Source organism: Adiantum capillus-veneris, chromosome 18 (assembly GCF_014529385.1).
Source record: "Adiantum capillus-veneris isolate H3 chromosome 18, ASM1452938v2, whole genome shotgun sequence".
Lineage (NCBI taxonomy): Eukaryota > Viridiplantae > Streptophyta > Polypodiopsida > Polypodiales > Pteridaceae > Adiantum > Adiantum capillus-veneris.
Window position 1 is genome coordinate 37,216,689 of NC_140948.1, and position 23,051 is coordinate 37,239,739.

A 23,051-nucleotide genomic window follows, 5' to 3' on the forward strand; every position below is an offset into this window, starting at 1 on the left:
AAGCTCGAGGAGGTGGAAAGAGCAAACGCTGAACTTAATGACCTCCTCGTGAATATGGGCGGAGAAGCTGAAGCGGAAAAGCAAACACTCCTCAGGAAAATTGAGGAGTTGAAAGGCCAGCAAGGAGGAGAGGCAGAAAGCTCAGGGCCAGCCGCCAATGAGGTCATCGACCTCGACAATGTGGCAGATCTTGTGGACACACCCATGCAAGACGAAAGCATAGCAGGATCCTCTCAAGAGCCACAGGATCTAACACAAGAAGAGGAGGAAAAATTGTGTAAGGCAATAGAGGAAGAGCTAAGAGAAAGCACGAAGGAAGCCTTGGAATGGCAACAGAGGGTCTTCAAATCTATGAAAATTCAGAAGATCGACGCCAGCAATCTAAGGCGCGAGTGGCTTCAACCCTCTCTCCCATATCCATTGCTGAAATATGAGGCAGCTACAATAAACAAGCGGATCAGAGAAGAGCCAACAGTACCTCTCTACAATGCAGACACCTCGAAGCTAGAAGGAGTTAAGCTTATAGTGGATTCTAAGCCAAAGTGGAGGAAGGCTTGGCTTACAAAGTACCCACAATACCTAATCCACCTGGTAGAGGCACCTAAAGATATCAGAGACAATCTCAACTTCTGTCCCCTACCAAGGGTTAGGACGTGGAAGGCACATGAAATTTTGCAAAGAAGCCAACCCACTTGGCTGAATTACCCAAAGCTGTCGGGCATGAAGGAAGGTGAGAGAATAAGTGTCTAATACATGGTGAAAACCCTAACGGGCGCCATAAAGTTGTTCACTAGCTCACGTGATCTTACATGCATTATGATGAGAAAAATCTGCAAAACCATCTTAGCAGTGTTCGAGACCTTCAAGCCAGGCCAGGTGACCGTCAGCATATTCTTCTTCCAGGATACATACATATGTGCTTATGATCTGTCAGGTCAGCCTTCCAAGGAGGTGATACATGCGCTGTATCAAAGAATCATGTTTCTACCATCCCATCACCTCCAGGCTTTTGAAGAAGCATTCTATATGGGGTTCTTCACCATGAATACAGATATCTTTGGCCCAACAATGCTGAACCTACATGTCAGGTACGAATCACTGCTAAAGATGAGGGAAACGATAAGATGAAGCAGCTGATCAAGGCCATGTCGGGGACGACATGAGCAAGGAGGGGGGGAGTGTTAGAAGCTGGACACACCCCACGGCATCTAACTACTCGGAGGACTATTATTTTTTGTAATTATTCATTCATTGAGGAAAATCTGATTTTTCACCTTGTAATTATTGGGACTTACAGAAGTTTCCAGATTGTATCCCAGTTTTGATAGTTAGATTGAGTAGATGGTTGATTTTGGAACTTTAGGGTTTGAGAAATTGTAAGGTATATATACCACTTTTTGACCTTAATGAAAAACCCTTTTGTCATTTTAAACAAGTTTTGAAGTCTGTGAGTGAGCGTACTGTGTACGAGAGAGAGAGAGTGTGAGCTTCATCTTGATGCTACGTGTGCTCCGGAGGTCGGAATCGAGTGCGGAGAAGTGCACCATGTTGCCCCCGACTAGAGCTACGCACCGATACCAACATTGCGCGTGTACGGTCCGGTTTTGTGAGATCCTTCTACGAGCTTCATCGGTTGTTTGGGTGAGCATACGTTGTCCGATTTTGCATTGCAGCATATCCACGCATTCACATTGAGAAGAACTACACATTAGGCACTTTAGATTTCGGAAACGAAGACCTGCAAATTTCGGCCAGACATCCTACGTGTTTCTGCACCAGGTGTTTTGGGTCAGGATTTTGGTTCATAGACCTTAGGGAGAGCGACCTATTGGTATTAGTAGGGTCTCCTTCAAGTTCTATGGTGTTTCAAGATTGTTTGATGGGTGTTCGGCTCTAGGGAGCGTTGTAGGAAGTTTCCTCTTTTGCACTCTTGAAGACTGTGACTTAGACAATTGGTAGAGACCTCTGTAGGAATTAGTTAGGAGTCGGTCGAGTGTAGGTTGACACCTTATGCTTGCTTCCACGTGCCTGCGGGTTGAGCTTCGTCCTTAGCTGACATTACATGTTAGGTGAGTTCTCGTTGTGCTGACGTCCGTCGCGGCGTATCCGTTCAACATGTTGCATGGTTTGAAACAACCTTTACATTTGAAAAATGTCAATGGACATAGTTGGCACTTGACAAGTCCAAATACCAGGTTGCTTGGGCAATGGTGGATGAGAACTCAGTAAATGTGTGGGAGCACATAAGCAGGGGATTTCCAATAAAGTGACAACAGTGTCGACACATATAAATAGGGTGAAACAACCAGCAAGTCAAAGTTTGTAGGTGCTTATCCAAGCCAAATATGGATATGTTGAATAGTCAACTTGTTGGTAGCAGCCATGCTTTTTGATGTACAAGCTAGAATTAAGGATGCCAAGAGTGAAATAGAAAGTATTTCCAAGGACATGCAGCAAGCACAAGTGGATGAGAAGGTTTATTCAATGGCTAAAACTTTTTGTAGCAGTTAGGAGATGCACCGCAAGAATTGTAAACACTTGAGGCCGGTGGAAATGTGTATGTGGATAGGCAAATGGAGTTGCAAGCTGTCATCACTGCAAATGCACAAGTAAGTGTTCTTAGTGTCAATGACTCTGGCACAATCAACATGGATGTTGTTTTAGCTTTACAAGTTATCATCACTACTCTTATGAGCTTATCATACTTGACCTCCAATGCTTTTGAACATTATTTACCAATCTTATGTTTATTTTTACATCCAAGAGAAGCATCAAAAGATGAATATGCTTTTGGGGTGCCTTGAGCATGAGGTTTGTTAGCAATGCTCTTTCACAGTTGCAACAAGGTAAAGGACCCATGTTCTCACCAACACCTCCTATGCCCACGGTATCTTGGGAAGAAATTACCATTGTGTAGCCTTGTATAGCATGCGGCTTGGTTTTACAAGATGAAATGGTTGTGGGTGTAAGCATGCTACCATGAAAACACCCTTACCACATCTTTTGCTTTCCACATTGTGTATGTGTATTGATGTTTTCTTGGAAAAGGAATGAGGCCAAGAGATTCCTCATGTTGTGAAGTGATGTTTGGTGTAAAGACAACACTCGCTACAGAAACCTATATAGAAACATGTACCCCACTAGGTATATTCTAAATATTACTGACTTTAAGTGTTAAGTTTTTAGACATTTATTGTGCTAGTTTTTCAACCAAAAATTATGTTGTACTGGCCCTTTATTAGGTAGCTACTAGCTAGCTACCCAGTAACTACTTGGTAGCTTTGACAAAGATATTAGAGATTCATAAGATACTTACTACGTAGAAAATGGATAGGTGGCACATCCATTATCTCTCTGATAGGTGTAATACAACTATTTGACAAGAATTGGGGGGGTGGGGGATGTGACAAATAGTTATTAGTGTTAGATAGGAGCCTAATAACTATCTAATAGCTATTAGTTTCTTAGCATATGAATTACCATATATTCCATAGCTATTAGCTACTGATAGCTACTAACTTCTCATCATACAAATGTCTAATGAGCTTTTTGCTAGCTATCAAACAACTATTAGATAGTGATGGCTACACAATAGCAACATTTACTAGCTTTTAATAGCTACTAGCTTCTAGCATTTAAATATATGACAACTATGTCATAACTACTTATCAATTGTTAGATAGCTATTAGCTAGTGATAGTTGTCAAATAGCTGAAAATACTAGTTATTTATAGCAATCTTCTTTTAGGACATAACTATGGTAACTAATAGTAGATAACTAATAGCTAGTAATACCTTTTCAAAAGCTACCATATAGCTATGTATAGACAATTTAGTTCATTAATAGCATTTTCAACAACTATTAGTCATCAAATAACTTCCAAGACTAGTTATTTATAACAACTTGCTTCTAGGACTCAAATATGGTATCTAAGTGATAGCTACTTGACATCTTTTAAATAGCTATATAGCAAGTAATTGATTTTCAATAACTAGCATATAGCTATGTGCAAACAATTCAATTCACTAATAGTATTTTCAACATCTATTACAGAGTTATTAGACATCAAGTAGCTACCAACAGTAATTATTTACAACAACTTGCTTCTAGGAAATAAATACGATAGAACACCATTTTACATAAATTAGGAAAATCTCATTTTCAAATGCTAAACTGGCATGTAATTAAGATTGTGTTATTCTACTATTTTACAACTGATTGTGTTATTCTACTATTTTACAACTCAATTTCCCCTTAATTTAGATAAGATGGCATGACTCTAGCACCCAAATTTGTTTTTTCTATATTAATTTTTGTAAAAAAAATTCAATATAGAAAAGCTCATAGAGATGGAATTTAAAAAAACTAAGCTGTCAAAACACAAAACACACCAAATGATGTATATATTTATTATGCCAACCAAAAATATACTATCTAGACACAAAGAGCACCAACAACTCTAATTATAAAATTGGTCACCTTGATCTTAAGTAGTACGAGAAAATAGCTGGTCCCAATTTTGAAATACTATCAAGTTTCAACTACACTATAGATTGTACAACACCCAAATTGATAATTAAAAGACCTAAAAAATATTGTTGAGTAGCAAATGGCCCTAAGACCATAAATTGTCATCTATGGCACCTATAGTGACATCTAGTGTCAAGACATATATGTTTGTGCCAAATAATATATATTAACATGCCACATTTTCATCATGATTTAAAAATTCAATAGAGCTTCTAAATGTGGTCTCTCAAAAACTTCAAGACACGCTTTAAAACTTTAATAAAGCTTCTAGAGATGGTGTCTCAAAAAAGGAGGCGTTTAGAAACACCATTGATGTGATTAATAAGCAGCTTATGAATTGACTACACCAAATTCGTATGGGTTGTACACAAAGATTAATAACAAGTCATTTTATAAAATTTATGGTCTTTATCTCATGCACAACAAAGTACTAAGTGCAAGGAGTATAGTATCTTCAAGATAGAGGGTGTTCAACAAACACCATTTTTGTAGCACTATCAATTGTCAACAACATTTTGGAAGTTTTCATCACCTCAAGAAAGACAAGTACTAATAAAAAATGATATGAGCACCAAACAATTAGACTAGAAATGTTACTTAAGTGAGAGATGTCTCCTCACAATAGGATGCACTTCATAAATCCAAAATTTGATGATTTTTTGAAGCTATTTCTTGAATGAGATTTTTTCTTATGTTTGAAAGATGTTGGTAGCTGATCAAATCATTGTTCTACTTTGAATGAGATACTTGATGTTATAAGAGAAGAAACTCTTCTAGTTTATGACATCATAATAGAAAAACTTTTTTTTGAACACGCCCTGGAATGATAACAAAAAATCAATTGAATAATTTCACTCCAACTTACAACTAATTAAAGTGTGTTTAACAAAAAATAGAGCACAATCTACATACAAGACTTAGTGTCTTTAAGGTCATAGGATACCTTCTATAGTGAGTTCTGGTTAGAGCACCTTTTTGTCTTATGGCCTTTAGCTCATAGGTTATGATACCATATCGTGTGGATATATTGGATTTCTATGGATTTAGGATCATTGGGTTCTGATTCCAAATGACATAAATACTATGTAAGATTCTCAAATATTTTTATTTTTTCTTCAAAGGCTAAGGTATTCCATTAGCTATCAATAGATGGATCCTAACTATGGCCTAAGGGGGCCATAAGAGAGTTAGGATTTTCTTTGTAGTTTTCAATTAAGAGGCTTGTGCTTTTCATTATCCCATGATATTAAGGCTAAAGGGTGCTAATTCCAAGCCACACATGGTACGTGCTTTTTGAAATAACATATGTCAACTTAAGGGCTTGTGGTCATAGGGTGCTAATGCCATAGGTGAGAATTGCATCGCTTCTTATGAGCACAATTGATAAAAGTCTTGTAAACGATGAGATACCACACTTTGGCCTTAGGGTCATAGAGTTTTTTGTGAAGAAACTAATGTGGCCATATGTAGGATTATACAATGCTAATGGTTTGGCTTCATAAAAGATCAAACCAATCCCTATGACCCAAAGGCCATAAGGTGCCATTTCTAAATAACATAAAGGAACTTTAAGAATTTCAAAAAGAATGTAACTTGTCCTAAAAGGCCCATGATTTTTATTGAAGCTATTTAAAGGAATCTTAAGTGCCTTGTTGAAAAGCTTTAGATCTAAGGACGCTTATTCTTGGCCACCATTAGTAAGTATCTTGTGGAAGAACATAGGTCAACCTATGATGCTAGGGTCGTAGGGTGTTGACACTATAACATGCAAATCCTCTGAGCTCATAGAGTAACATATGGCCTTATGGCCATGTAGATTGCCCTTGATAGTGCAATGGACAAAATTGTAAAACAAAAAACATTTGAATCTTTTAATAAACTAAAATTAAGCATTTGGCACATCAAAGTCAAAACTCAAAAGCTATACATAGCATTGAAAGACAAATTTGCATAAGCACCCTGAAAAATACATAAAGAGATTTTGTAGATTCCATTATATTACAAAACTCTACTACATTCCCTCAAGGGAGATCTATTTGAGATTATACTAGATCTAAAATTGTATTCTTGGCTTCATGTACTTTGATAGCAATTTTCTTGTATCTCAATTTTTGGGCAAGCATAATTGCTTCAATACTTTATTAGGGTTTAGGGCAACTGGTCGAACACCCATCACACTGACCATACTAACCTTACCTATTCTTTTGATCATATAGAACAATAAGGAGTAGTGAGGAAAATTCCAAATCCTCAGTGAGAGCTCCATCCACATCATTCTCGTGTTCTCTCTCTCTCTCTCTCTCTCTCTCTCTCTCTCTCTCTCTCTCTCTCTCTCTCTCTCTCTCTCTCTCCCCCTCCCGCACACGCACTGCATTCACACACTCTTTAAGTGGTATCATAGTGCATGGAGAGTGCAAGGAACACGACGGCGTCAAGAGCTGTGTGGGGATAGCTTGCTAGCTATTATCAACAGTGGAGAGATCAAGAAAGCTTGGAATCTTTGTGAGAACACAATGGGAGCTTGTGAGAGCAGCTGCTGAGAGTGATGTATGCTCTTGTGGAAGCTCAAAAGAGAGTGTGAAAGATTGTGTGTAGGTGAAGGTGTTGCCCTAAAAACTATGTGCGCAACATCATTGCCTTTGGGGAAAATCTGTTTTTCTCCTTTTAGAAAGTAGATTTGAAAATTCTGCTTGAATTTTCCTTCATTTCGATGTGATTTACAACTTTGCAAAAGAAATTTTTACAAATTCCTCACTTATTTTTTTAAATTCAACTTAGAGTGACTGTATGCAACAAATTTCAGGCTTTCTGTTTTTGCCAGTGTGTGAGTTTGATGCACTTTTGGGAGCAGGATTGGTGCTCAAAGTTGAGTGCATAAATTCTGAGCTGAAGATGAGATTTCACCTAATGCTGAGCTTGAGATTTGAGGTTTTTTGTTTGGGTAAAGAAGAAGCGGGTAGATTTGGTCGATGGATACTCATTTTTTATCAAGGAAAAGTTGTCAATTGTCCGCATTGGTACTACACGTGGAGCTTCTTTTACAGGTTTTCACGTGACATTTTGGTAGTGACAGCCATTACAGTTTCAGTGGGAGTTTGGATGCACATGATTAGCACTTGAGAGTGCTATGCTCTATTGAGAGCATGATACTTTCTGCAGGGAGCTAGTTTTGTGCTTTTTCTCTCATACTTCTTGGGGCCTATTTGAGCGCGTGTCCTGCGGTTTTGGAGTGCTAGTTTTAAGTTTTTGATGTATGTTGTGTCATAGATACTTCCGTTATACGTCATTGTGGAGCTGATTCTTGGTTTGTTCTGGTAGTATCAATCATTTTTGAGACTCGGGCCCTTTCTATGATTGTGGATAGCCGTGTCTATATAACCTTTTGTGGGGGTTGCTGGGTGAAGCTGAGTGGGGTCCAGGTTACTTAGTGTGAGGTGGATTAGGTTGCTGGATATTCCCATTCGTGGCCTTGCCATAGGATATGTATAAATGGGTATAGGTGCTTTGATTCCAAGTTGGAAATTGCTCGATAGTTTCTTTGAGTGATATGCACCACTTTATGTAAAATTTGCAAGGAAGCCAATGGAGTCTCGAATGTCATAGCTATGGAGAGGAAGAGAGTGCAGAGAAGATGGAGAGAGAGAGTGGATAAGAATGCACAAGTGCCACAAAAAAAAGACTTCTTCATTAGGTTTTAGGCCTTTTAAAGCTTTACATTTTGCTCACATGGTTTTGGCCGCCCAAGTTGGGATGACCCCAACAGACTCCCCCTTCAATCATTAACAACCTCTGGGAGTGAGATAAGGTCATTAACGTTTTTAAAAAATTGATGTGAAATGTTAGTGCTTCCGTCACTCGTGTCCGTGTGTTGTCGCTTTGACTGCTCAATGTGACACTTTGATGGCAGTGCTGATGTGTGAACCTAACCTGGCCTCAATCTTTCTCTTGCTCTTGACTCTCCTCAAGGCATGCAAGCTCTATTGGTTGTGCCATCGAGCACCTTGCAAAATGCTGCTGTGAAGCTCATCTGTAGCGGCCAAGTCCATCATTAGTTTAATTTTGATAAGCTCTAGTCAAATCTGTGACCAACAGGGAAAATCCCTCAATGTTGGTACTACTTCCTCGTCGACCTCTTCAATCGTACCCTCGACTGCTGCAAAAAAACTCTAGCTCAAGTTGCTTCTCACACGACCTCTTCTTGACCTCATGATGCAAAACTTTTCAAGATTGAAACCAAAGCTCCGATACCACTTATAAAATCCACAAGGAAGCCAATAGAGTCTCGAATGCTCATAGTTATGGAGAGGAAGAGAGTGCAAAGAAGATGGAGAGAGAGAGAGTGGATAAGAATGCACAAGTGCCACAAAAAAAAGAGACTTCTTCATTAGGTTTTAGGCCTTTTAAATCTTTACGTCTCGTTCACATGCATTTGGCCACCCAAGTTGGGCTGACCCCAACATTTTATGTCTAGAGAGCACTCTTGATACTTAATGTGTTGATTTTGTCTTGATTTGGCTTGAGATTTTGATTTCCTAATGGAGGAGACTCTATCCGATTTTGGTTTCCTTATGGAGGAGACTCTATCGGATTTTTCTCGCGAGTCCTCTAGTTTGCCTATAGCACTCTTTTGCATTGGCCTTATAGTGATTTTGTTGAGTTTCTTGTTAGGATTTTTGTCAACAAATTCCTAGTCTCAATCTCGTGAATTTGCTCTTGTAAGTCATGGCTGGAACTTCTAAGAAAGAAGAGTAATATATCAAGAAGTTTGATGGCACAAACTTTACTATATGAAAGGATCTTATGCTTGATGTCTTAGCGTCGTGTAATTTCAACATATCCATCTAACCCACTCTTAGAAGTTTTGGCAACTTATTTATCAAGATCTTTTTATTTGGGTTGTACAATAGAGTCCAACACAACAAATGAGGCTGAGTCACAACCACTACCACTAAAAGGGTTTCAACTTTGGGGGTTGCAAGTACACTAGCATCTCTTACTTATTGATCATATGTGAAAGGTTTTCTTGGGCCAACATAATTCTTGGTTTTTTTTTAAGATTGCGTTTCTTTTGGACACTATATATCTAGAACTTCTAGGCTAATGGCATTCCCAAAACAATGTCATCTCAAAACTCTTATTGTGGTTGCTTTGTGTGGTTGAACTTTTTTTGCAACTTCCTTGCTTTGATCACCTTTTATAGTAGATTTTGATTCACTTGGTTGTGATACTCCACCTTTTGCTTGCAATTGTTGCACCTTATTTTGAGTACTTTTGATCTTAGAAGATCCTCTGTACTTTTTGGCAGAATATGTCTCTTTGATAGAGATTTGGGTGTTGTCCTTTGTGTAGCTTTTTAAGCTCTAGCTCCTTCCAATTTTGAGCTATCTAAAACTTGTTCAGGAAACTTAAGGTTTTGGACCAACTTGGGAAAACATTTGACTTCAAGCTTGCCATTCATAGGGGTTTATACAAGGCCATGAACTTGATGGTATTCATTACCCTCTGCATCTAGATATGCATATGTAACCTTGGTTACATGCAATTTCTTAAACACTATTGGGTTGGTCATCCTTTAACTTTGACTTGTAGAAGTCAATGGAACCTTATTCCTTGACAATCTTCATATACGCATTTGTTAGCAAATTTTGATGAAACCTGTGTCAATTGGTAGCTTCCAACAATCATATAGTCTAGCAATGGTGTCTGCTTTGAAAAGGTCTGGCTAGAAGATCGAGGGATTCTAAATGAATTTGAAATTCTTGGTACAAGAGTTGAACTTTATGGGGTTGCAATTCCCCTTTCTACGGTGGTCACTAACGTTTTCTCCAAGGGAAAGATGTAATGTTGTCTGGCTCTGACTTGAGCTCATTTTTTGAGGTTGTGAAGGTATACTACATGTTTCTTTGTCAATGTTTGACATATTCAAACCTTATGGATAGGTTCTTATGTCTCTCGATGAAACATGATATATGGTTCCACGGGCTAGACTGTAAATCCCATTATCTTTCCCCAATATTGTCTATCTTATGGGTCTCCTATGACCTAAGCTTCTATAAATTCAAGGCCCAAAGCATCATAGAATTTAGACTCTCCTCTATATCTACGTCCATCTTGGTCATAATATGTGCTCGTGGAATCATAACATTGAAGCTTGACTTCTTGTGGATGATTGTTTGGCTCTTGACAATTTTTCGGATACAACTAGGTAATGTCATTTAGCTTTAGTGAAGATTGCAACAAAGGATATTTTCCTCAAAGATAAACGACCCCTCCTAATCTACCATAGGGCATATTTCTATGAGCTATTATGTAGGCCTCTCAAATATTGGTCAATTCTTTTGGTACATTTTTCCATCTTGGTCTACATAATTTACATAGGAATTATGTGTGCCATGAAACGCTAACATCATTCATTTTGATGTATCCCTCAGAATCATAGGTGATTGCACACTATGAGAAATGGATGCAGGATCATATGCAAACCTAACACTTTTCGTGACCTTTGGTGATTGCAGAGTGCTTTGAATAAATTCACACATAAATTTACAGTCTATGGGTTCCAATTGTAACCCCTCAAGTGCTTGTGCATCTTCATGTAGTTTCCAAACATGCAGTGCTTTTAGTGTTTCTAATGGTAATGGGGAAAAATTTGAATGCACCAAAAGTGATGGGTTAGATGCACTTACATCAAAATCTACATTTCCAATTTTCTTTGTGCTTTGCTTTACAGTTGATGTGTCCTTGTTGTCTGGATTCCTGGACAATATTCTGGAAAATGTTCTCCTTTCTTCCACAAAATGAATAGTATACTATGATAGGTGGCACTTAAATTTTCTTGTTCATATCAAGCTTTAGGGAAGTTTCTATCCCTCTGCTTGCCAATTTGTCTTTGTCATCTTTACAGATGCTTAACTTCGGGCTGTAGACTGCTCCATCTTGACCTCTATACTACCTTTGACTTGGTTCCCCAATAAGGCTTGCTTCAATTGATTGATTTGTTGGGTTCTTTAATCATGGCTCCCGATTGTAGACTTGACCATTGTAGTCCATGCACAAAGAACCTAATTGCATATGTACCAATTTTATGGTTTGTTGATTTGTACAAGTATTTGGATAGCAACTTGGGTCAATTTCTTCAACATTTATTTGCACCTTGTCTTTGAGTTTGCAATACCTAGCTCTGCTAAAATTTGTAATTATCTGGGAGTGTTTTGGATCTGGATTTACTCTAATCAGTAGGACTTTGGATCCTATGGTGTGGCATTTTTTGCTCATCAAATATCTATGGCCTCCAAAATCAATATACAAAACTTTGTCTCCACTATAGCCATAGAGCTGTAATATCTGCTCTAATGGTTGATCTATTGCACTTTGTTTTGTGTTGTTGATATTAGTAAGAGTGGCTCTAGTGCAATTGAACTCTCAGATCAACTCGAGTTCATGTTGTACTCGATCTATTAAATGTTACCTTCCTTGGGTTTTGGAGTTCTCTATTGAAAATTTTCTTGCTCGGGTGAAAAAGACTACTCATGCAAAGGCAATATCTATAGTTGAATTCTCTTTGGATCCATAAGAGTTGGCTGACTCTAAGTCATGCGAGTCAGATAGATGACTTCAATAAAAATGTGGTAAATGGAACTTCAATAGCCAATTTTGGAGTATAAGCAGTGTCTAATTCTTATCGATCAAAAATCTGAATTGTGCCAACAACCCTTCAAAATCTTGCTTATTAATCACTCCCAACTTTTCTTCCTAAACCCAATTTTAGTGCAAATGAGTCTTGTTTTTACCACACAATGGTGGTACACACAAAAATGTAACCCGCATGCTCTCACTTAGCTTGTCTGAACTACCTCGACTAAAGTGCGACACAATTTTTCAAAATGGGGCTAGAATAAGGACATTCTTGCTAGTTGAAGAGATTAAGACTCAATTTCAAAGTTTTTCTCGGAATCTAGGTTAAACTTTAAAGATTCAGCTCATCCTTACACTAAAGCTTGAAAAATTATACTGGTTTTCTACAAGATAAGCTCAAAATCTAGCCCTAAATATGCAATCTCAGCTCTTTGGAACTCCATTCAAGGTCGGGTTTACCTAAGAACTAGTTTTGGATTGGGACTCAAAGATAGTTTTGATAGGTTTGAGGATTTTCAACCGCTCTGACGAGTTGTGAAATTTTTACGATTTTTTCTCATTTTTGTTTTTGGTTTTAATTTTATTTTAATTTTTTTTGGATTTTTTTGTTTTTTTGTGGGTTTAAATAAATGATAAATGAAATTTAAATGAATCAAATTTAAAATTAAATGAAGTAAAAATAAAAGTAAACTGAATCTATTTATAATGAAATAATATAAACTAAAAATTAAACTTGAAAAGAGTTGAACAACAAAAAAACAAACCAAAAAACACAAAACTTGCTGGAGCTGGCAACGTGGCACCGAAAACAAGGGAGGAAAAGAAGGAGTTGACATGTCAGCTGTCAGCATGCACAGAGGAGGGTAGAGAGAGAGAAAGACAGAGAGCAAAGGATCAAGGTGTATGTGTTGGTGTGTGTGTTATTTGGCGCTAAAATGCGCAAGTGTGTGTGTGGTTGCTGCATAAGCGCCGAGCGGCAAGAGAGAAGGTGAGAGTGAGTGAAGGGTAGGGTGTGTGGGTTGGTTGCCGATGTGCCAAGTTGGTGGGGTCAATAATTACAAGCTCCATCTGACAAGAGTATGCCATATCAGTAACTTTCTTTTCTAGGGATAACTTTCCATAGTAATCAAACAAGCTTACCCTAGATCAAACAATTCTTTTGCCAAACAATTCTTTCAACTTAATTTTTTAAAAAAAGACATGCTCGTCTCTTGCGATGATAATCACATTCTTGGTCAGTTTAGGACATCCTAGGATTTTCTTACTTGTTACCATATACATGTGGTAGTGATGTGTGTGAATATACTTAGGACCGTCGGGGCATTTTTCCCTCACTAGGAGGTTTTTTCCCCCATGCATTCTATATGTGCTCTTTTTTACATAACAGGTCCCTTGTAGTCTTCTACGGTTTGTGTTATATAGCACGTGTTGTTCCCACTTTTTTTCTCCTCTTTTCGAGAAGTTTTCACATCAGGTGCAACATTTTCCATGGCTGACAACAACATAGGTGTGTTCAAGATGTTTGTTGTTGTGGATAGGGACAATTACGCTATGTGTGCTTATATGATGCAACATGTTCTTGTGTCAAAGGGTGTATGGATATATTGTGCAAGGCATTGGTGTAGGTCATGGTTTTGAGGATGTAGGTGATGTTGATGATGTTGCAGGTTTTAGTGGCACGATTGCTGCTGCCAGAGCTGTTTTTCCTACAGATGAGCTGCAAGCTCATTGGGATGTAAAAGATGCACAAGCTCATGCATTGATTGCATTGTCTGTGAAGCGCACTATTACTCCTCACATTCATTCAACAAAATCTGCAGAACATACTTGGAATATTCTAGCTTCTCTTTATGCAAGTCACAATGAAGCTAAAATTGCCTCGCTGCGTAAAGAGCTAGAGTCGAAGATTATGCATGAGGATGATGAAATGGACAGTTTCCTTGCTGGCGTCAAGGATATAAATGATAAACTTATTTCTATAGGTGAAGTCATTTCTAATAGTTACATTGTGCAGACTGTTCTTGATGCTTTTGCTAATTTCTTACTAGACTTTTGCTAGTACTTGGAGACTTATGACCCAAGGAAACCCAGAAGCTGTCAAGTTTGATGCATTATGCACATTGTTGTTGCAAGAGTCACTTTCCAAAAAAAAAAAAAAGACTAGACAGCGTGTAGTCAAACAGACCTTTAGTATTGCTCAAAGAAAAGGTGGTAACAACAATGTAGCCACTTCTCATGGTTCTTCTGCAAGTGGTAAATCACATGTTCCTAATGCTTCTGCTGGTAGCAATTCATTTGGGAATTTTGGTGATAAGGGCAAAAAGAAGATGCGTTGCCAGTATTGTAAATCTAATGATCACTTGATCAAGCAGTGTCCAAAACTAAAGGCAAAAGAGGCTAAGACGAAAGAGGCGGAATCAACCAAGTGTGGCTATTGTTGAGTCTTCTATGAAAGGAGATTGTGATGTTGATGTTGATGTTGATGTAGAATGGGCTTTTAATGCAGAGTGCACTTATGATCCTTCTATCCATGATGCATGCATGTCAGTGTTGCTACAGATTCACATGTGTGGTATTTTGACAGTGGTGCTACAAAGCCCATTACCTTACATCGTGACTTGTTAACGTCTCTTGAGGATGTCCCTCATGAAGATTGTGCCAACAATGCCTCTTATCCAGTTAAGGGAGTTGGAAATATCGTGCTAACTACTGCGAATGGTAGTTCCTTCACACTTGTTGATGCATTGTATGTACTTGCATTGCATGAGTCTTAACATACCCCGAGCGACATTTTCCGAGCGAACACAGATCCGAGCAAACAAATTAAGAAAGTGAATCATAATACATGAAAATGAACTCAACAAGTTATAGTATTACAAACACTATCCCATTTGTTAATAAATAAACCCTACATCACAATTACTTGCCAATAATTCTCTAAATTCTTTAAGGAGTTGATTTCGTCTCATCAATGACTTAAAGTTTATCCATAACACAAATTACGTTGTCAAATCATTAATACAAGAGAATTCCATAAAAAATGGACAAAGTTTTCTTTGTAAAATGAAAAAAATTTCAAACTAACCATTGTCCATTGGACACCTCACATGAGGATTTCAAAATATTCACTTTCAAAATCATACAAGGAATGACATGTCCATTTGTCAATACTTAAACTCTAGATCATAAGCACTCGATAATAATTCTAGACTCTATGAAGAGCCACATCCGTCATTAATGAAAACATTGCGTTTATGACGCATTTCACAGATATGAAAGTCGTATCGCAATTGCTTCGCCATCCTTTGAGCCGCTGTATCTACATAGATCGGCAATGCACTTCCACAAACAAGAAAAAGTGAATGTAGTCAATAAGCATGCACTCAAAATTCAATCTATGGATCTCATTAATAACATTAAACGTAATTCTTTCGCAAGATACATAAATGCCAAAAAGTGAAACATAACATAAAGACCCAAAACACAGAGCAAACAAAATAGGAAAGTGAATCATAATACAAGAAAATGAACTCAATAAGCTACATTTTCACAAACACTATCTTATTTGTTAATAACTAAACCCTACATCACAAACACTTGCCAACAATTCTCTAGATTCTTGAAGGAGTAGCATTCGTCTCATCAATTCACAATGTTATGTATTATCCATAATACAAATTATGTTGTCAAATCATTAATACAAGAGCCTTTCATAAAAAAAATTGGACAAAGCTTCCTTTGTAAAATGAAGAAAATTTCAAACTAACCATGGTCCAATGGACACCTCACATGAGGATTTCAAAATATTCACTTTCAAAATCATAGAAGGAATGATATGTCCATTTGTCAATACTTAAACTCTACATCATAAGCACTCGCTAATAATTCTTAGACTCTATGAAGAGTAGCATTCGTCATCAATGAAAACATTGCGTTTATGACACGTTTCACAGATACGAAAGTTGTATCTCAATTCCTTTGCCATTCTTTGAGCCGCTGCCTCTGTATAAATCGACAATTCACTTCCACAAACAAACAAAAGTATATGTAGTTATTATGCATGTTATCAAAATTTAATCTATGGATCTAATAACATTAGACGTAATTCTTACGCAAGATACATAAATGCCAAAAAGTGAAACACAACATAAAGATCAAAAACACAAAAGTAATGTCAATGTAGTAGGAGCGAAGTCTCACTAGTCATCATAAGGGTCGACACGCGATGGCATGTCACCCTCATCCTCAACATCTAGAGAGGTAGATGCCTCCTCTCGGCTTCGCTTTTTAGGGCAAAGCAATGGAACCACATAGTCTCTAATAAGAGACTCATCGGTGTCAAGCTCATCACATGCTCGTTCAGATGACAAGCATGCAGCCAAAACGGGAGCTGTACCACACCCAAGCTCCAAACAAATACCTCCACGTCGACAAAGCAGCTCAACAAAAGCTGCAACAAAAGCCTGGCTCCACTGCATCTCACCCCCCCAAGGCATCCCTAATCATGATCTAGCTAAGGAAGGCTCCGGAAAATGGTGTGTCATGAACGAATCTGAAGGCTGGAGACCCAAGCGAGAGAACATAGTGGTGCTCTTAGCCACAAAGCATGCTGGTTGCATCCCAATCCTGTGTACCATAAGTAGCATAGAGCACTGGCAGTGCAAATCAAATTACAAAACCACAACATTGAAGAAACATTGAAGAAAGAGCCTCAACAAAACTATACAATACTGAAGTGAAAACAATACCTGAATTCGACCAGATACACTCTCAACATATCCATATGAACTATGATGGAGCACTATAATGCGACGATGTACCACCATCTGTGAAGCACGACAGAACCTCTCCACCCATCCAATAACCTCTCCTATTCATAGGTTCTTGTAAGAAAAAACTACCGATATTATGAAATAATATTAATGCAAGTAATCAAACACAACACAAATACCTGCAGTAGAAGCCATAATGAGCAGCCATCCAGAATCTGCAAGTGTAGAAAAAGTCAAATGGATAGCAGATCGTACATGCTCCTCAGTGCAAATATCCCAACGAGATGGAGAAGAAGAACCAATATGAAATCCACCAAAAGGAAGATCCAAGAAGACAAAATCTGCAGCCCACGAAACAGACTTTCCCCCACGAGTGTATGGCACACCGCTTGAGCGAACTTGAGACATATGTTGATGCACAAGATTCCATGATGCATTGCGAGTACCCTCTCTATAGTTTGCAGCGATAGAAATGTAATCACCAACAATAGCAATACATCGTGTATCAAGAGGAAGCATTGGGTAACGCAAAGGAGACTCCAAAACATAGACAAATTGTATGCTCCTCCTAACAACAATGAAGCCCGAGGAGTCTGCGACAACATATTTATGATATGTGAACTTTTTCACAAAGTATTAATAAAAGTCGAAAATAAAATTTTTGACACTTACCATGCTCTAGAACATCCTTCACAATAGTGGTATCAACCACAGTCTCCATCCTCTCACTAGACAAGTGGACACCTTAAAAGACATATACAACAGTTTTTGAACATACAAGAATCAACAGCATGAAAACATAAAAGTTAAAGAATGACATAAGCATACCTGGTTGTCTTGCCTCTGAAGTAGCAGGTGGTGGTTGTTTCGCCTCTACTGCTGCATCCCTAAGCATGGTTTCTCGAAGCTCTTTCTCTCTCTCAAGGATGTGACCCTGCACCATATCTAACCACCATGGACATGTATCTCTCTCCCATGTTGTCAAAGTGGGCATGCTAGGGGGATACATATATGTTTCCTTTGACGCAGTCTGTGCCCACTGTCTCACCACAAATGGGAGAGTTGGCAAGATCCCCTTTGAAACCAAAAGTGACAAAAACCTAACAAGAAACAAAAACATTGAACACATGACTCGATAGTGACATACAAAGCAAGATCAAAATTGTTACAAACCTGTAAGCCAATCGTTGAGCTGCCATTCGAAAAGTATCAACTTTCTTGAGTGCTTGTTTCTCTACATCTTTGCTTTTGGCCTCCAAAGAAACCTCCAAAGGATAGAGAAAAGGCCTAGCTTCAAACTTAATTTCATCAAAGTAGAACCCCAATGTGCATTCATGTGGCAATGGTGCCCCTCCTGGCACATTTGAATTGTCCAAAACAAGTTGTGTTGCTCTCTCATAGACACGAGCAAGGTAGCCCTCTCTACGCAGCCAACTACAAATTTAAAAAAAGCAAAGTTGTGTTATTTAAACAAATATTATCTCTTAGACAAAGCAAGCCAAACATTAAATAACTAGTATATCATACTCACTATCGAAACAAATTATCTCCCTTCTTCAAACCAAAAGCAGTCCTTGTGATCCTATCAGACTTGAGTAATGAAACCCATTGGATTTTATTCTGCATAGGGGCATCATGGAGTGCAATCAAGTTTAGCTTCTCTAAAGTTTCCCAGCTGTCATGTCCCCATTTGAGTGACATAATCTTTGCCAACCAGTCTGTCCCAAGATTGGGATCCAAAATATTCAAGAGCTACAACACAATACAAAGAGCATGAAATTTTACTTCACATCCATAACAACAATCAACACAATGACTATTGCTTGATTATTTGGTGAAGTGTACCTTTCCAATGCGTTCTTGATATTTATGTATTATCTCACGATGAATGGTCTTCTCCTCCTTCTTCACATCCTCTACAGGCATTCCTTGCTTGAGTTGAGTCAATCTAGACTCTTTCTCTTTAGTTATTTGAATCTAAAAAAGAAATCAATTTGTCTAAGAGTTATTCAAATGACTTAAAAATAATTTGCAAGCAAAAAAAAACAAAACTCACATCATAAACTAGCACGCCAAGGTAGCGTCGTGTGAGTGGATACCAAGGTTCTGCACCTTTAGCATACTTTCTTCGCACAGATGCAATTAGTTTCTGGTCTTTGTCGGGGAGAGTTTTTAGGTAGCTTTCATGTTCAGCTGCACATATGTGATTGGTGTTCACAATCTCATTCCGTATGTGAGTGGCCACCAAAGCATGCATGTTCATACTGCAAAAACCCATATTGATTTGTTTCCATAATAAAGTATTCAACAACAAGATATATGCTTTAGTGGATACTCACACATTCATTCGTTGCAAGCTACTCAGCAATGCAATCTCAAGAACCTTGGTGGGATCTATGATAGTACAAAGGACCCTACAATGTCTCTCCTTTGAGGTGGAAAACTTCTCTTTGATAGCTTCAGTCCATGCAAGCGTGCGATGGTTGCCCTCCCAAACATAAAACATGCGGTTTGACAGATCTGCAAACCTTGGTTGGCTTTTGAGCTCCAACTCATACTCCTCATTGATTTCTGTCCAAAGAGGATCCCACTTTTCCTTGATGTCATCTTCAAAACAAGAAACCAAAATTAGTGAATTCAAAAAGAATTTTTAAAATAGAAATTCACTTAACAAATTTAAGAAGCTTCAACTTACCTGTAGCAATGGTTTGCTCTCTCTTAAATGTCCAAAGTGAAACAATGAAAGCTCCCTTTTCTTGCATATATCCTTCCCTTGCAAAAGTCGTTTTTTATCCACCTAAATCATCTCTTAAACCTCTGACTCTAGCATATGGAATCAACCTACACAATGGTATAGGAGGACAGTCGAAGCAACTGAACATACGTGTGGTCTAAAGTACATCAACACCTCTATGTATAAAAATATTTTGCTCCTCATCAATCTCTGCAGTTGCAGTTACCTCATCTCGCATTTCCCAAGGGATAATTTGAAGTTCGTTTTCTTCAAGAGCCAATGTGTCATCAATTTCGTGCATAGACCCTTGGTCAACATCCACAGAGTGAATCTCTTCCTCTTCAATGCCATGACACTCTGACATTTCTGTTACTGACACTGATGACACCTGTTCACTACTTTCAAGTGGTTGTGTAGACTTTTCATTACGTAGACTTTTCTTTAATCTTCCACGAGATGGACTACACATAAAATACACAATCAACATCTGAAAAAATTTGTACATTGCCTCTAAACATGAACTTTAACATGCATGTCTATAAGCAATGAAAACTTTCCTCTAAACATGAATGTTAACATGCATGTCTATAAGCAATGTTTCAAACAGAATTTAATCTTTACATAGTCCATTGGAGGAGACAAAAAATAAAGATTGAAGACAAAAAATAAATACTATCTCCAACAAAACATTGCTTGTAAAGATGCACGCTAACATGTAACATGTATGACTAGAACCTTTTTTGTGCATAAAAATAAATTCTAGAAATACAACAATATATTTTGCTACTCTAATGAAACATTGGTTTTAAACATGCATGTTGACATGCAGGTCTTTAAGTTGCTCTTCAATAAAATACACAATCAATCTTTGAAAATATTTGGACAGCACCTCCTTTGAATGTGGAACAAAATTTCAAAAAATATAATAATCCAATGGACACCTCACATGAGGGTTTCTTAATATTGAATGTAAAAAACAAAAATAATCTCTTTTGAAACATTAATCACTTTTCTCTAAACATGCATGTTAACATGCAGGTTTTTGGACACTAATTGACTTGAAAGCTTGGATGATTTGAAAGCTTTTTTTCATATGTAAACATCGTCTCTAGGCATTCACATTAAGATGCAGGTCTTTAGACACTAAATAAAATTTAGCAAGCTACAAACATTCTCGTCAATGGGTAGTTCTAGAAGCAATTTTCTTTTGTAAAAATACATACATTATTTTTGATACAATTTGCTTTTAGGCATGCACATCGACGGGCACCTCTACGTGTATAATAATGACATCAAAAAAATGGTGAGAAAATGTACCTAACAAAAGAGCATCCTTTACGTCCCGCCATTGCTCCTCTCCGATTTTTTGGTGATGTTGGCATGGAGATGCAAGCTTTGGGTCGATACTCGGATGACAGATGCTGTAACGCTCAGACTTCGCAGGTGCTTTCTCACCTGCATGTGCAACTCAGACTCATAACCATATTTTGAAAGCCTCAAGAGACCGAAATGAACCGTTTTCCAAAACCTTGAAACCATGAGAGAGAAATCTTCACACATTGGGGATGGACATCAGAATAGTATGATATGGTAATAGAGTCAATTATATATATACATATACATCCATATGTATATACATATACATGTGTTTGTGTATAAAATTGACCTGAAATAGATAAAGGACTATTGAACGTTCTAAGAATGCTGGAATTGTGTCTAGCATTCGTCATAAATACAAGGAGATCACAGAATAAATTCGGGGTCTCATCAACCCCCTGGCTTTCCATCTCTCCAATTCTTTGCTACTTTCTCCCCACTTAGAGGTCTTAGACATGAGCCACTGCCTTCTCCACGGCCCTCTCACTTCCAATTTCACCTCTTTGGGACAACTATACTATTTACTCGATAGACACCACTATTTACTCGATATTGAAACGCAATAAGTATTGAGCATCACAAATGCACAAAAAGAACAATCCATATAACATATACACTCAACTTGATAAAAGAAAAATGAAATAAAATTCAAGAATATTCTCAAGAGGCTTACTCTCTACAGGTCTCTGAAAAGTGTGCCTCAAATCTTGTTGCTCAATCAAGGCAAATGTCTGAAAGAGCATCTCAATTAGCACCTTAAAGACGATGTCACCCCCACAACCATGAACGAACAAATGACAAATGAATTAGAGTTGTATCATTTCTTGTCTGTCTACATCTATGGAATGAAGGTTGAGCTCTGTTTAAACAACAAAGGTATACACACACACACACACTGTAAGGGAGGGGATAGTCATTTAACGTGTTCACTGATTTCAGTGGTACATCTGATTCGATGATTTTTTCTCACAATCATCTATCCCTCGATGCCTCACTTGTATTTTCTCATTTGGGTCTTGATCGATGCGAGCTAGACATGTGGCATGGCTCCCTGGACCTCTCTCACAACAATTTGAAAGGAAAAATTTCCACCTAGGCTTCATGTGGACTTAAATTCTGCGACAAAGTCATGTTGAATGACAGAGTCATGGTGGGTAGCATTCCTCAACTCATCTACAAACCTTGAAACTTAGTAACAACGTGTTTCTATCTTTAATGTCATACCTGTTGCTCACAATGACAGAGTTGGGATTGCAAGCCTTGCTCGAATCTTGCTCTCCACTACACAGAACTGCCAAGAACTGGCGCTGGGTGAGCAACTGCCGAGAACTGCCGTGAATTGAGACCTGCGAATTGAGAAATTGTTGTTATCGCTGTTGAGAACTGCCGATTTGATACCTGCGTAATTTTCCGAGACCTGCTGATTTGAGAATGCTCCCAAAGAGCGCACGTTAACGTGCGCTCACTGCTCAGCTACAAATGAACTCAGCATATTGCGCTCACTGCTCAGCTCACTGTTCATGGTAGGAAATGACCTCAAAAGACTTTGGTTTTTTGAGCCCAAAGACTTGCTCCAAAAGACCTTTGGTTTTTTGAGCCCAAAGAGCTGTGCCCCACGTAAACGTGCGCACAACTTAGCTTCTCCGATTGAGACCTGCACCACTTTGCGCCCAAAGACTTGCTCCCAAAGACTGCACATTAACATGCATGTTTAGAGTTTCTTTGAGAGTTGCTGTGAGACCTGCTCCCAAAGTGCGTGTCTCTGTTGCAGATTTGAGAGTTGCTTCCAGAACTGCATGTTAATGTGCACTCACATCAAGCTCTCCTAAGAAATCCAGAGATCTTGTTAGACTAATTTTGAGTTGCTATGACACCTGCTCCCAAAGTGCGTGCCTCTGCTGCAGATTTGAGAGCTGCTTCCAGAACTGCATGTTAATGTGCTCTCCTAGGAAATCCAGAGTGGAGTAGTGATTTTGAGTTGGTGGAGTAGTTATTTGTCTTG

General features: G+C 38.2%; 1 pseudogene; it reads right to left on the reverse strand.

Moving 5' to 3' along the window:
• Positions 1–16,061: 16,061 nt before the first annotated feature.
• Positions 16,062–21,021, reverse strand: LOC147435502 (uncharacterized; annotated as a pseudogene).
• Positions 21,022–23,051: the final 2,030 nt, after the last annotated feature.